A 12,994-nucleotide genomic window follows, 5' to 3' on the forward strand; every position below is an offset into this window, starting at 1 on the left:
TCCATGACCCTTATGATTTTATAAACCTCTGTAAGGTCACCCCTCTGATGCTTCAGGGAAAACAGCCACAGTCTATTCAGACTCTCTCTATAGCTCAAAAGCTTTGTAAATCTTTTCTGAACCCTTTCAAGTTTAACAACATCTTTCCTACAGCAGGGAGACCAGAACTGAAAGCAGTATTCCAAAAAAAAAGAGAATAGTGAAGTGGCTGACATGGAAATGTAATCAGTGTCTGTCACAAGGTCATTGACTAGATGTCACTAGAAAGTTATGCCTGGAAGGCAGAGTTAGGAGAGGCAACAGCCTAGTGGTATTACCTGGTTAGAGAGAAAAAAACTGCAGATGCTGGAACCCAAGGTAGACAAAAAGGAGGCTAGAAGAATACAGCAAGCTAGGCAACATCTGGAAGAAAAGAAAAGTCAACGTTTCAGGTATAACCTGTCCTGAAGAAGGGTAATACTCAAAACGTTGACTGCTCCTTTCCTCCAGATGCTGCCTGGGTTGCTGTGTTCTTCCAGCCTCTTACTTGTCTAGTGGTATTACCTCTGGCCTGTTAATCCAAAGACCCAGGTAGTGTTCTGGGAGCCTGAGTTCGAATCCTGCCACGGCAGATGGTGGAATTTGAAATCAGTAAAAAAAAAGCTGGAGTTAAGAGTCTAATGATGATCACAAATCCATTGTTGATTGTAAGGAAAAACCCATCTGGTTCACTGAAGCCCTTTAGGGAGGGAAACTGCCATCCTTATCTGATCTGGTCTATGTGTGGTTGACTCTTACTTGCCCTCTGGGCAGTTAGGGACGGGCAATAAATGCTGGCCTAGCCAGTGACACCCTCATCCTGCGAATGAATTTTGAAAAAAGTTAATCATGAAAGAAACCCAAGAGTGAAAAAGAGGAGGGATGAGCGAACACAAGACCCAAGTAATAGGGCCCCTGCTGTGAATGAGCCTTTGTTTAACCATCCAGCACCAAGAAGAGAAGTCAAATAAATCAAGATTACTGAATGCATCCTAATGAGTTAAATGTTCTCTTGATGCAGGTTCACATAAAATTCTATTACAAGCTATGTTAGTGCAGTTATTAACCAGTTTGAAGTAAACAGACTAACAATCGAGTTAGGAGAACAAAGACATTTTATGTGGAGATATTAAGCACTGTGGTACCAGTGGAAATTAAGCCCCTCAGTGCTCTCAGCAGCATCCATCAGCTTGATAACTGCTTTGCCGACAATTCCCATTCTATTGCCAAGTATGGTGTCCTTTAGATGCATTTGGAATGCAAATTGAACTAGACTGCACAAATAATCTGACCCTACTTCACTCCTTTCTGAATCTCAACTCAGAGATGAAAAGAATAATTCTTGTCAGGTAGCTTTCAGGTAGTTACCTTCCAGCTTTTCAATGACACAATAAGCAGAGTCAGAAGTAAGATCAAGTTACTTGCCTCTTTGTGCCTGGCTCTCTTGTGGTCTACCAGCTTGTATCACTGACTAGGTTACCATTTTGCTGTTTGTGAGAGATGGTAGGAATGCAGCCTCTGAGTTTGGTGAGGTTATCTGCTGCACTAGACTTGGTGGTTGAAAAGGCAGATTCTAGAAAGACAGTCTGGCCACAAGCTCCACACAAGACCATATCTCCTATTGGTGATATGCAGAGGTTTTTAAGAGATTCTTTTATGGGATGTGGGCACTACTGCCCACTCCAGCCCATCACTAATCGCCTTTGCAGGGGTGACATCAGCTTTTCAGCTTCTGAGACCACATGTTGTAGATGTGTCAAACTCTTGCCCACAGCTGGTGTTGCCATTTGCATCGGCCGTCAGCTGGAGTTTCCTACTTGATATGATTGACATTGAGGGTTTTCATGTGTATTTTGACAGCATCCTTGAAACAAAGCCATGGGTGATCTGTTGCACTCTTGGTAACTTTGCCTTTGTGTATGATGCCAAGGATGCTTTGTAAACACCAGAGTTGGGAATTATCGAGCCTTTCTTTTTTGTAGATGTGGGTTGTCCAGGCTTTGCTGCCCCACAGCAAGGATACAGGATAAGCAACATGGTCCTGTGAATCAGTTTGCTATTTCTCTGTGCCCATTTTGTTATATAGCCAAAATTGGTGGATGCCTTTCCAATGTATTTGCTGAGCTCCTCCTCATGGAACGGGTTATCTGTCACCATTGATTCAGTATGGCAGACTCTGCTGACTACTTCCAGTGTTGTTCTAACACAGTGTGGAGCTGGAGGAACACAGCAGGCCAGGCAGCATCAAAAGAGCAGGAAAGTTGACGTTTCAGGTTGGGACCCTTCTTCTGGAAATCCAGATACACCACATCTACTTGTTCCCCGTTGTCCACCGTGCTCATAACGTCCTCAAAGAATTCCAGGAAATTAGTTAAGCATGATCTGCCCTTCATGCTGCATCCACCCCGTGGGACAATTTCTATCCAGATGTCTCGTTAATAATAGATTCAAGCATTTTCCTAGCCTTTGACCAGCTCTTGTAACCGTTGTGTTTATATAGCCAGTCCAGTTGAGGTTCTGGTTAATAGTAATCCCCAGGATATTCATACTAGAGGAATCTGTGTTGGTAACACAATTGAATGTCAAAGAAGAAACGGTTAGATTCTCTCTTGTTGGAGATAGGCAATGCCTGGCATTTATGTGGCCTGGACATCACTTGACACTTGTCAGCCCAAGCCTGGATATTTTCCAGGTCTAGTTGCATTTGAACATGGATTGCCTCAGTGTCTGAGGAATTGTGAATAGTGCTGAACATTGTGCAATCATTAGTGAATGTCCCTTTTCTGATCTTATGATGGAGGGAAGGTCATTGATGAAGCAGCTGAAGATGGGTTCTGAGGGAGGGTCACTAGATCTGAAATGTTAACTTTGATTTTTCTTCACAGATGCTGCCAGATCTGCTGAGCTTTGCCAGCAACTTCTGTTTTTGTTGTTGTTGAAGATTGTTGGGCCTAGGACATTATCCCGAGCAATGCCTGGAGGGATGCCCTGGACCTGAGATGACTGATCTTCAACAACCATGACTATCTTCCTATGTGCTAGGTACATCTTCAACCAACAGAGAGGATTCCCCTAACCTGATTGATTCCAGTTTTTTTTAAGGGCCCCTTGATGCCACACTCAGTCAAATGTGGCCTTGATGTCAAGGGCTGTCACTCTAACCGTGCCTCTAGAATTAACAGCTGGGATTTGTTCAGTTGTAGGTTGTATTTATTGACACCAAAGCATGTGAGCTGTGTGCATTTAAACGGTTTCAGGGGAAATGAACCACGATGGGTCGAGGGGGTTCAGGGATGAGGTGATAGAGAAATTTGCGACGGGGAGTAAGACAGAGCAAGAGAGAACAGGGATAGATGGAGCTCCTTGGTCCTTGCCCCTCACTCTATCTATCTGCCCATCCTCACTCCCCTCTCAATCCTCATATCCATGGTGGGTGTGTGCATGTGGGGTGTGTGTGTTGTATGTGTGTGTATGCATGTCCACACGTGTGTTTGGTGTGTGTTAGTGTGAGTATGGTGTGTGTACGTGTATAATTCAATGCTCACACCTGTGGCAGCTCTGCTGGTTATTGGAGGTATTTAATCAGAATGGGATGGTAGTGAATAGAATCCCTGTTAACCTTTCTGCCTCACCTGGACCGACTTGTGACAGGAAGGTGGGAAACTAACCTGGGGATTGTTTGGAGGATTTGATGTAGGAGTGTGCCTAATTTCTAAGTTACTCAGTTTCCGATAGAGGGACATGGGATTAATAATCGGGATTGGCTGAGACACATCCCTTGGTGTCGACTCTCTTGTCGCTGACCACCCCAACTCCATGATCTCTACCTTTACCTTTGTGGCATCCTGCCTGAGGCCTGGGATTGAGCAACAATAGAGGCCTTGGGTGTATGTAGAGCTGCTGATGGGGGAAAGACCCTTGCTGTCCAGTGAACTGCCTGAGTGGTACTGCCTGCAAAGGGCTTCCTTAAAAGGGACAATGCAGAGCTCTCAGTGGCTGGCCAACCAGAGGAGAAGGTCCCTGTTCCCTCTGTTAAATACCGCCCTGTGACACTAGGTCCTTACCCACGTGGCTAAGGAAATGTAAAAGCTCTCAGGAGTTGTCACTGTTGCGTGGCCTTCAGTTACTAGAAACATTATGGATTTATTTTGGGCCCACCTAGGGACTGGAAAGAGTTGATAGAATTATCACCCTGGGTCCAAGTCAAGCTGTATTCTCCAGGTGACTGATGCACAGATCTGCAAGGTTGGCAGGATCATTCATTTCTCCAGGAGTGCAATAAAACAGTTGGTTTCACAGCAAATCATTTTATTCCATTGCTGCCTTCCGCACAGCACTGGGCATAGTTCACGGTACCTTATCGAGGTAAAGATGGGCACCATCAGTCAATGCAATGACATGTCTCAACCACACATGCCTCTCTCGTTCCACATGTCTGCGAAACCATTCTCCTCCTGTCTGCCAGTTACTTGGGGAGGGTCAACTTTTTAATTCTTGTCAGCTAGTGTCATGTGCATATTCTTTTTAAATAAAACAAGGTTTGCTTTTGGGGCATTCATGGCCTTAATCCATGGTTATTAAAATAAATTTCAAACTAGATGTCAACTTCAGTGCATAAAAACAGGCATCAGCACTGAACAACTTATTGAAAATGTACAGATTGGCTTTTGTGGAGGTATTGATGGGGAGATCACCAGTTTTTTTTCATTTATTCATAGTACATGGGTGTCATTGGCTAGGCCAGCATTTATTACCCATCCCTAATTGTCCTGAGGAAAGTTAAGAGTTATCCACATTACTGGAGTCACATATAGGCCAGACCAGGTAAGGATGAAAGATATTCTTCCCTAAAAGATATTAATGAACAAGGCATGTTGGGGTGGCACAGTGGCTCAGTGGTTAGCACTGCTGCCTCACAGTGCCAGGGACCTAGGTTTGATTCCACCCTTGGGTGACTGTGTGTGGAGTTTGCACGTTCTCCCCATGTCTGCGTGGGTTTCCAAAGATATGTAGGCTAGGTGGATTGGCCATGCTAAATTGCCCATAGTGTTCAGGGATGTGTAGATTAGGTGGGTTTGTAGGGGGATGGGTCTGGGTGGGATGCTCTGTGGGTCAGTGTGGACTTTTTGGGCTGAAGGGCCTGTTTCCACATTGTGGGGATTCTATGATTATAATCTATGTGTTTCTGACAATCGACAGTGGTTTTGTTGTCATCATTAGTATCTTAATTCCAGATTCTTATTGAATTCAAATTCCAAGCTGATGGCTCTCCCTGTTTGCATACCCTGTCCTAAACTCAGCACAGTACAAGCAAAGATTCATTAACACTCCAGGAGTCCCTGCTTTCTGATATATACTGGATTAGGTCACTATTTCAGAAAAGACTCTCCCAGACCTGGTTTTTGTTTCAAACTCTTCAGAACTCTTCTAACACCCATATGCCACTAGTTTGAAACCCAAACTCTATAGATAATTATATAACTATATATGTACATATCACACATCACACTTACAATTATTCAGTCCTCAATCAGGGACTCTTAAAAAAGGAACCAGAACTGCACCCTCGCAAGACCACAAATAGGCTACACTGTTTTACTTGTCACATGATGACAAATCTGCCCACTCACCACTGGGTCAAGATCAGTGTTGGATGAGGACTATTAAGTGGCACATAATTGACCACTTAAGGGTTTCAGTTGGAGGTGGGAAGGATGTCCAGCCACAGGCCTGCCCCGACTCAGGCATGTCTTCTTTCCGCATAATTGGATATCTCTCTGCTTCCAAACACGGCATGGGAGAGGATATAATATTCCACCTCAAGATTTATATATCATTCAGCACAGAGGGAGGCTAGTTGGCCCAACATGCCAGCATCAGTTCTTTGAAAGAACAATAAATTAACTTCAAACCCCTGCTCTTTTTAAACATACCCTTCTGAAAATTACTGTTGAATCTACTTCAACCATAATTCCAAATCAAAGCAATTCGCCAGATAAACACATTTCTGTCTGTATCAAACTCTTGGCTTTTGTTTCCTGCGGAACTGTCTCAAAATAATAAAAATAGTAAATGGGTGCAGTGTGAAATAAAAGCATAAAAAGCAAAACTTCATGTTTGTATAGCTCTGCTCCAAATGGAACACTTGTCAGAGTGAGAGTTACAATACAGCAAGTGGTCATTCTCCAATGTGTGTTTCCTTTCAGTTTTTCTAATTAAATTTTTCAAAGGATATAGGCATCACTGGTTAGGTCAGCATTTATTGCCCATCCCTATTTGCACAGAGAGCAGTTCAGACTAAGCCACATTTTTTTTTATTCATTCATGGGATGAGGGACGTCATTGGCTAGGCAGCATTTATTGTCCATCCCTAATTGCCAGAGGGCAGTCCAGAGTCAACCACATTGCTGTGAGTCTGCAGTCACATATATCCCAGACTAGGTAAGGATGATAGATTTCCTTCCCTTGAGGATATTAATGAACCAGATGGATTCTTATGACACTTGACCACCATTAGGCCAGCTCTTTCTTTCATTCTTTTAAAATTCAATTTTTGTTATTTGCCTCAGTCATAATTGAGCCCATATCCCCAGAACACTAACTTGCTAGTCCCATGACATTAACACTATGCCACCACTCAGGTGAGAGAGGAAGACGAAGAGACAGAAATAATTGGTGAATGAGAGACAAATAGAGAAAACCAGTTACAGCAAAAAACTCACACTTGAAAGACAGTCTTTTAACTTTTGTCTTTGAACAATACCATGGGAGATCAATTCCTGAGTCAAAAGAACAGTTGAGTAGATACAATGCTAAATGAATGATTCAACATTACTCTGTCAAAGGTTTTTCTTCGATTTAAAAATCAATGGAACTAAATGCTGATGGAATTGTATCCAACAGATATAAATGCCTGCAATAAAGGTACTACTTATATAGCATAACAAAATGGCATTCACCAGAAAAGAAGAAAATATAACATTGCTGAGAAGAGAGATAAGTTGCCAAAGCTTTTCATCTTGTAGCATCAGGACAAATACAAGAATGCTAAATTTCAAACAATTTATATGACAGGAGAAAAGGACTGTGGGTTGGCAATTCAACTTTGATTTATTGGAGAAAGCAACAGGGAATTATCAGTTTCTCAAGCTTCCTGCCAACTTAAAATATGTACAAAGCTTGAACGTATCCCTTTTGTTTAGAAACAGAATAGAGGAAACTGAATATTATTTAAACAGAGAAAGACTGCAGAAAGCAGTTCACTTCCAGAATTATATAATCATCATTGCATTGAGGAAGGATATTTAATCCAATGCTGGTTCACCCAAAGATCAATCCATTTTATTGTCCCCTCCATATTCATTTGTAGAGCTGTGGGTAGTGTTGTAGAACAGAGACCTAGGGGTTCAGGTATATAATTCTTTGAAATTTTCATCACAGGTAGACAAGCTGGAGGTGGGGTTTAAGTTGGCATTTAGCATGTTTGCCTTTATTGCTCAGAGCTTTGAGTACAGGAGTTGGGATGGCATGTTGAGTTTGAGGGGTGCCCTTATTGAGGTTTATAAAATCATGAGGGGCATAGATAAGGTGCATGACAATGGTCTCTTCCCTAGGGTGGGGGAGTTCAAGACTAGGGAGCATATTTTTAAGTGAGAGGAGAAAGATTTAAAAAGAACATGAGGGGCAACTTTTTTTACACAGAGAGTGGTTAGTGTGTGGAAAGAACTGCCAGAGAAAGTGGTGGATGCAGGTACAGTTGCAACATTTAAAAGACATTTGGATAGGTACATGAATAGGAAAGGTTTGGAGGGACATATGCCAAATGCAGGCAGGTGGGACTAGGTTAGTTTGGGAACATGGTCGGTATGGGCTAGTTGGACTAAAGGGTCTGTTTCCATCCTGTATGACTCTCTATTCCTCCTTTTCAAAAATTTAGAATAAATATATGCTTTGAGGAAACATAAATGATCATAATTGATAAAAAAAATCAACAAACTGGAAAAAGCTTAAAATGAAATGGTATAGGCAAACTGTTTCTACAAAGGTATTGATCACCCCGATTTAATAAAGCAGTGTTATCTTTACTTGCAGATCTGTCACTCACTTTCTCCGGTTAAAACTATCTTTTAAAACCTTAAAATCACAAATTACTCAGCCACAGCATGAGGTTTATAATATATGAACATTGCTTTCATACAGTTATTCTGATCGAGAACAATCTTAGATGGCACAAATTAGGCAAATGTCAAAGATTTTAAGAGACTTCAGGAGGATGTAGATTAGCAGAATGGTCAAGTGCAAAGTATGCCCTGTGCCTCTTCCAGCTCTCCCCATGACAGGTGGGAGAGCATGACCTGGAACGTTAGGAACATGTCCCCAGACCACCACCATTTCAGAAGCAGCAAGTAGCATGTGTGTGTGCCTCTTCTTAGAAAGAAAATAACATTGCATTATAATATTCTTCAGTGCAATTGGAAGCCTGATTTACATTTGACTGGTGCCAACCGGATTTTATTGAGATCGTGATGGTGGCAGCAAAATGGAGACATGTGCTATTGACTGGAGGGGTTGTGTTTAGAAACAGGAGGGATCCACTCAGACAAAACCTTCAGCCTCCGCTCTGTTGATTGCCAGCTCTCCCTGATGCTGCTTCATTCTGCAGTCTCTTGATAATCCTTGTATCAAGCTGTCTGCCTTGCTAGGGACCGAGCACCTGCCCGTCCCCCCTAGCCAACTCAGCCTCTTCTGTAGCCTGCCCTGACTGTCCCCCACCCCATCATAATAATGATGAATACTTGAGACCCCCTATCTGCAACCTTGCTCCTAGCTTTCAGTAACTAAAACCCAGCCAGTTACGAAGGGTTTTGTGAATTTTAAGAGATTCCGGAATTATCTCAGCAACAGACAGTTCCTGGAAACAGAGGGAATCAGATCAGTGCCCCGACTTTACCCAATTTTCCATTTCAGTGAAGCCATAGAAATGTAAAATCAGGCAGAGTGCCAATCAGATATCTTGCCTTCCCACCTGTATCGAGCTAAGTTTGCAGATGATGCAAAAAGACACAGTAAGGTAAGCGGTGAGGATAACACAAAGCATCTACAGAGGGATGGAGACCGGTTAAGTGAGTGGGAAAAAAAACTTAGCAGATGGAATATAATGTGGGAAAAATGTTAGGTTATTCACTTCAGCGGGAAGAATAGAGGAAACTGAATATTATTTAAACAGAGAAAGACTGCAGAAAGCTCCAGCACAGAGGGATATAGCATATAAGTTCAGCAGGCATTAGGGGAAAACAAATGGAGTGATGGTCTTTATTTCAAAGGGAATGGAATATAAAAATATAAAAATAAAGAAGTCTTGCCAAAATTAAACAAGGTGTGAGTTGGACCAAACATGGAATACGCTGAACAGTTTTGATCTCCTTATCTAAGGAAAGATATCATGGTATTGGAGGCAGTCTTGACTAGGTTCAGTAGTTTTAATACCAAGTATGGAGTGTCTTTCTTATGAAGAGTGGTAAAGTAGGTTGTGACTCAAAGGGAATGGAGTATAAAACTAGGAAAGTTTTGCTAAAACTTTACAAGGTACTAGTCAGACCACAGCTGGAATCCTGTAAACAGTTTTGGGTCCTTAACCAAGGACTGGAACAAAAACAGAAATTGCTGAAATAAACTCAGCAGATCTGGAAGCATCTGTGGAGACAAAGTAGAGTTGACATTTTAAATCCAGGGACCCTTCTTTAGAACTAAGATATGCTGGCATTGGAGGCAATCCAGAGAAAATTCACTAGGTTGCTATTAGGTATGGAGGGACTAGTCTTATGAGGAGAGGTTGAATAGATTGGTCCTGTATTCTGTTTTTAATTCACTCATGGGATTTGGGTGTCGCTGGCTGGGCCAGTATTTATTGCCCATCCCTAGCTGCTGCTGATAAAGTGGTGGTAAGCAACTGCCTTAAACCATTACAGTCCACATGCCATAGCTTATCTCACAATAACCTTAGGAAGGGAATTCCAGGATTTTGATCCAGCGATAAATGCAGGAACGGTGATATATTCCCAAGTTGGGATGCTGGGTGGCTTGGAGGGGAACTTGCAGGTGATAGTGTTCTCATGTATCTTGACCTTCTAGACGGAAGTGGTCGTGGGTTTGGAAGGTGCTGTCTGAGGATCTTTGGTGAATTTCTGCAGTGCATCTTGTAGATAGTACACACTGCAGCTACTGAGCGTCGGTGGTGGAGGGAGTGGATGTTTGTGGATGTAGAGCCAATCAAGCAGGTTGCTTTGTCCTGGATGGTGTCAAGCTTCTTGAGTGTTGTTGGGGCTGTACCCATCCAGGCAAGTGGGGAGTATTCCATCACACTCCTGACTTGTACTTAGTAGATAGCAAGTTAGTCGCCACAGTATTCCTAGTCTCTGACCTGCTGTTGTAGCCACTGTGTTTATGTGAAGAGTCCAGTTGAGCTTCTGGGTCAATGGTAACCCCCAGGATGTTGTACTCATTGAAATGTAGAAGAACAAGAGGCGATCTTACTGAAACATATAATTTCCTTACAATGCTTGACACAGTAGATGCTGCAAGGTTGTTTCCCCTTTTGAGAGAGTCAAGGACCAGAGGGCATAATCTCAGAATAAGTGATTGGCCTGTTAGAACTGAAATGAGGAGGCATTTTTTTATGTCAGAGGGTGGGAAAGCTGTAGAATTCTTTACCACAGAGGGATGGTGAGACTGAGTGGTTAATTTGATTTGTTTGATTTATTGTTTCGTGTTCCTAAGTACAGTGAAAAGCTTTGTTTGTGAGCAGTACAGGCAGATCATAGTAATCAAGGATGTACAAATCATTGGGTGAAAACAAAACTTAGACAGAGGAATACAGGTTACGTCACATAGGGCAACATTAGCAAGATCAGCATCATTTGAAGTTAGAGAGTCCATTCATCAGTCTAATAATGGCAGGGAACAAACTATTTCTGAACACAAACAAAGTTGCTGGAAAAGCTCAGCAGGTCTGGCAGCATCTGTGGAGGAGAAAACAGAGTTAACGTTTCGGGTCCGGTGACCCCTCCTCAGAACTGCTTTTTCTTGTTAGCACGATGAATGAGCTGGAGGATGAAGTGGAACTGCGGAGTGGTGCAGCCCTGAGCCAATGTGTTACGATGCTTTCGGAGGGAAAGGTTGAGAGTGCGCATGTGACACTGCATGGCACTGAGTGTGGATCTCAGGATGCGGCGAGAGCAGCTGTCTGTGGAACATTGAACATCATGGAGGTATCTGTGATCCTGGGAGGATTCAAAACATGAGGGATGAAACTTCAGTTGGAATCCACGTGGGGTGAGTCTGAGCCGGAGACAGTCACTGAGGAATGTGATATGGCTGTGGAAACGAGTTTTAGCAAATACCTGGTCAAACACCAGGAGTGAGTGAAATTAAAGTCGGTGGGCAAGAAGAGAGATTGGAACGGAAATCCCGTCGGAGAGAGGAGCAGAACTTCTTCAAGGTGGGCATGCCTGGAAGAGACGTAGCAGTGAGTTAAATACTAAATAAAAACCAAAAGAACTGCGGATGCTATAAATCAGGAACAAAAACAAAATTGCTGGAAAAGCTCAGCAGGTCTGGCAGCACCTGTGGAGGAGAAAACAGAGTTAATGTTTCAAGTCCGGTGACCCTTCCTCAGAACTGTGGTTCTGAGGAACTTCCAGAACTTCCAGTTCTGAGGAAGGGTCACCGGACCCGAAACGTTAACTCTGTTTTCTCCTCCACAGATGCTGCCAGACCTGCTGAGCTTTTCCAGCAATTTTGCTTTTGTTCCTTATTTACAGCATCCGCAGTTCTTTTGGTTTTTAAGCTATTTCTGAACCTGCTTGTGCATGTGTTCAAGCTTCTATATTTTGAACCTGCTTGTGCATGTGTTCAAGCTTCTATATTTTGTGCCTGACAGAAGACATTGTAGGAGATGATTACCCGGGTGGGATGGGTCTTTGATGATGTTGGCACCTTTCCACAGCAGCAAGCCGTGTTAATGGAGTCCATGAATGGAAGGTTGACTTCTGTGATGGTCTGGGCTGTGCATACAATTTTCTGTAGTTTCTTACAGATCTGGGCAGAGCAGTTACCATTCCAGACTGTTTTGCACCCAGTCAGTATGCTTTCAATGATGCATCTGTTGTGGTTAGTAAGGGTCCTTATGAACATGCCAAATTTCCCTAGCTGCCTGAGGAAGAAGAGGTATTGTTGTGAGAGATAGTAGGAACTGCAGATGCTGGAGAATCTGAGATAACAAGGTATAGAGCTGGATGAACACAGCAGGCCAAGCAGCATCAAGAGGAGCAGGAAAGTTGACATTTCGGGCCTAGACCCTTCTTCAGAAAATTGTTTTGCCTTCTTGACTGTTGCATCTACGTGGGAAGTCCAGCACAGATTGTTAGTTATCGTCTCTCCTAGGACCTTGACTCTCTCCACCCTTTCAACCTCAGCTCCATTGATGTAGACGTGGGCATGCTCTCCTCCTTTCTTTCTGAAGTCGATGATCAGTTGCTAAGTTTTGCTGACGTCGAGAGAGAGGTTCTCATTGCACCACATCACCAAGCCCTCTGTCTCCTTTCTGTATTCTGACTCGTCATTGTTAAATATCCGTCCTACCACAGTGGTGTCGTCAGCAAACTTGTAGTTGGCGTTTGTTTGGAATTTGACAACACAGTCGTGGGTGTACAGGGAGTACTGTAGGGGGCTGAGGACGCATCGTTGGGGGGCTCCAGTGTTGAGTGTTATCTTGGAGGAGGTGCAGTTACCTATCCTCACTGATTGTGGCCTATGGATCAGAAAGCTAAGGATTCAGTTGCAGAAGGGCGGAACCGAGACCAAGGTCTCGGACATTTGATTCAGAGATAGTAGGAACTGCCGATGCTGGAGAATCTGAGATAACAAGGTGCAGAGCTGGATGAACACAGCAGGCCAAGCAGCATCAGAGGAGCAGGAA

The sequence above is a fragment of the Rhincodon typus genome, chromosome 2 (assembly GCF_021869965.1).
Source record: "Rhincodon typus isolate 14 chromosome 2, sRhiTyp1.1, whole genome shotgun sequence".
Classification (NCBI taxonomy): Eukaryota; Metazoa; Chordata; class Chondrichthyes; order Orectolobiformes; family Rhincodontidae; genus Rhincodon; species Rhincodon typus.